The sequence below is a fragment of the Python bivittatus genome, unplaced genomic scaffold (assembly GCF_059951505.1).
Source record: "Python bivittatus isolate LINGU-HERP-01145 unplaced genomic scaffold, Pbiv_v1 ctg000580_np1212, whole genome shotgun sequence".
NCBI lineage: Eukaryota > Metazoa > Chordata > Lepidosauria > Squamata > Pythonidae > Python > Python bivittatus.
Window position 1 is genome coordinate 4,991,441 of NW_028277087.1, and position 3,702 is coordinate 4,995,142.

Genomic DNA, 3,702 nt, shown 5'->3' on the forward strand with positions numbered 1-3,702 from the left:
TGCTGATTTTAAAAACAAAATAAGACTAACACTGAGCATGGACAGGTTTTTGTATCATTTAAAATCACAATATCATCATATTTAAGTCAGTCCCCAGACTAAAAAAGATTTTGAAGACCACACGTGAACAGACGATGAGCTCCCTATCCTAGGTGAAGAGAAGCCCCCTTGTGCCAGACCATAGGAAGTTGGATTGATGACGTGCCATCAGGCCATTGTCGACTCTTAGCAACCATATAAATATTTTTTTTCCAGGAGGATCTGCCCCCAGCCTGGCCCTTCAGATATTCCAGTGGTGCATTTACTGCTGCTGTAACGGAGTCCAGCCCCCTTCCTGCTGGTCGTCCTCTTCTTCTCTTTCCTTCCACCTTTCCCAGGATTAGAGCCTTCTCCAGAGAGATGAGTCTTCGCAAAATGTGTCCAAAGTACACACCCACCTATTTGCATGATCTGTCCAAAAAATCAGAAAGGTTCCATCCTAATGAACAAGGGAGACAGCATTTCTTTTTCTTCCTAGTGTTTTTCCTGCATGTGCGGGGCCTGCTTTTTTTTGGATCAGCCAAATGTTGATTTGTTGGTTGCAACAGGAACTGACTGACCGGCTTGTCGCCTGAGCCTGACGTCGTGGGCTGAGAGAGTGACTGACCCAAAGTCACCCAGGCAGCTTTCGTGCCTAAGGCAGGACTAGAACTCACCACCTCCTGGTTTCTAGTCTGGAGCCTTAACCGCTAGACCAAACTGGCTCTCTACAAGGGATTTAGTATGTTGGTTCTGAAGTGGAACAAGTTCAGCTGCTGGAATTCTTGTAACGGATTCTTGTCTATGGAGTCCGTGGTGCTCTCTGAGCTTGGTTGTTTGCTCACAGATGTTTCATGACCCAACTAGGTAACATCATCAGTGCGAGGGAGTGTGGGGTTTGCTCCCTGTTTATATACAGTAGCTCGCCCTGCCTGTTTTGGTGGGGCTGTGGTTTTCTCCTTGGTAGTTCCTTGATTAGGCTGTTGTTTACTGCTGGATTGTTTGTCTGGTGTTACTCCCTGCTTATCTGGGCGTTGGCTGCTGGAGAAGACGTGTTCTGGTCTTTTTGTTTCCTTCTTAGCTTTTTTATTGTCTTTTTTGAATGGTGTGTAAATATGGTTTATTTCTACGTGTCTATTGGTGGCTGATTTGTCTGAATGCCCAGCTTCCAGAAATTCCCTAGTGTTTTTGGATTTAGCTTAGTCTAGGGTGCTCCCAGTTTCCCAGTTGAAACTACGGTTGAGTCTGTCCATGTGTTGTGAGATTAAGGAGTTTTCATCGTGTCTTCTGACTGCTAGTTGGTGTTCATGGATGCGCTCTGCAAGCCTTCTGCCTGTCTATCCTACATAGTGGCTGTTACAATCCTTATATTATATGTTGTAGATGACTCCTGCTTTTTCTTCTTAGGGTACTGGGTCTTTTGGTTTACTTAAAATGTTTTGAAGGGCTTTAGTTGGTTTGTGTGCTACAGTGATGCCATATGATTGTAATAGTCTGTTGGTTGTTTCTGAGAGGTTTCTGATGTATGGCAGTGTGATCCTTTTCATAGCTTGTGTTGGTTGGGCTGTAGTCAGTTGACTGGTCGGGCCCTTTTTGATAAAGTTGTGTGGGTATCCATTTTGTTGGAAGAGGTTGTATAGGCAGTCTCTTTCCTTTTTCTGATGTTCTGGGCTGCTGCAGTGCGTTTGTGCTCCTTTGAACAATGTTCTTACACAGCTCCTCTTGTGGGAGGTCGGGTTGTAACTTTGGTAATGGAGTACTTGGTTAGTGTGAGTTGTCTTCTGACAGACTTGGGTTTCTAATTTGCTGTTGTTTCCTCTGCTGATCAGGATATGCAGGAAGGGCAGTGTGTTGTATTTTTCTTCTTCCTTGTGAATGTTATTCCTTGAAAATGTTGTTGATGGTTTCATGTGTCTTCTCTAGTTGTTCCTTTTTTATCATGACATTTCTTTCTCCTCCAGTAATTGTTTTTTTGTATGTATTGTGTTCTGTCCATGATAACTGTGGTTCAGCCTTTGTTTGCTGGGAGGATGGTGATGGTTTGGTCCTTCTTTAGGTTTTGAGGGCTGCTCTGTCCTCTGCTTTGAGTTGATTCTGATTCTGTCTTCTTCTGGTCTGTGGTGTGATGGTCTGCCTTATGTTTTCATGGGTCTCCTGTGGTTTTAAATGCTGCTTCTAAGGCTGCACAGAATTCTAGCTGATTAGCATCATCCATGTTAGAATTGAGGCCTTTCTGGGGGATTTTGTGTTCTGCAGTGGATGGCGGGTGGCTGGACATGTTGACTACCCATTCGGGTTCAAGTACCTCTTTGCTTCTGGGATTTAGCTTTTATAGTTTGGTTTGGAGTTTTGTTTCCCTTTTTTCAGCTTGTTTTAGAGATGCAGTCTTGATGGTGGTTGTCAGCCCTTTTGAGTGTTCTGGGGTCATGGTTTGTTCCAGCTGCTCCTTGCATTTATCTATGGTATGCTGGTATTTTTTTAGTTTGAGGGGAGCCTCCATGATCATTAGCCATATCATTTTTTGGCCGCCTTGTTATTTTCCATCCAGCTGTGCAGTTTATTGGAGCTCTGTATCTGACACTGGTGGGCAGGGCATGCTGTCGTAGGCATTCGTGCAGAAAGAATAGTTGTTCCTTGGTGGAGATTGGTCTACATGCAAATTTCTCCCATTTGTGGGCTTTCTGAAGCGTTTGATGCCCATATGTGATCCAGTAGAAGAGAAGATCTGTAGCTCAGGGTTGAACCGTAGAGTCCTTGGTGCTCTCCGAGCTTGGTGGTTTGCTTGCAGACGTTTCATTACCCAACTAGGTAAGATCATCATCAGAAGGTAAATTGCTGTCCAAATGTGAATTACTATTATTTCAAAAGACCTTAGAAATACAATATATATTTTTCTAGAAGAAAATGTAGGTGAGAACAGAGTTTTTGCAGCTCCAAGAGTTGTATAGAAAAGGACATTTATCTTGCTATGATACTGAAGACTTTGCATCAGCCCATTCTGATTTAAGCCCAGCCTTTCCTATCCTGGTTGCTTTCAGTTGTACTGGACTTCCATTCCATAATACCTAGCCAACATGGGCAGACGTGTTGGGCTTCAAGTCCTGTAATTCCGAAACACATAGGAAGAGCACCAGGTTTGGAAAGATATAAAGGCTATGTTTAGACAATATGGTACATGCATTAACTATGGTTTGTTAAATAAACCACAATTGACTGTTTTGCAAAAGATGCCAAATCATAAATCTCACTTTACCAACCATTCCAGCTGAGTCAATACCATGCCCAAATTTCATAAACAATTAAGGACAGGGGACATCCCATTTTCCCATTTTTCTTAGGATCACAAATAATGGGTACTATGTAAGTTGCAGCTAACAAGATTTCATTTAAATATAAGGGAAAAACTTCCTGACAGTAAGATTTGTACAACAGTGGAACGGTCCACATATGGAGATTGCGGACTTTCCATCTTCAGAAGGTTATAAGAAAATGCTTGACAATTAGCTCTCATGAATGGTGTTTGTATTTTTCCTGCACATTGAAAAGGTTGTATGATCTTTGTATGTAGCATCCAACTCTACTATTCTATAGTTCTGTAATTCTTAGATTGTAATTTCCATCACTTTTCAGTCCTACTGGTTACAAGAGATGTGAACTGCAATTCAACAGGATTTGCCAGCCAAC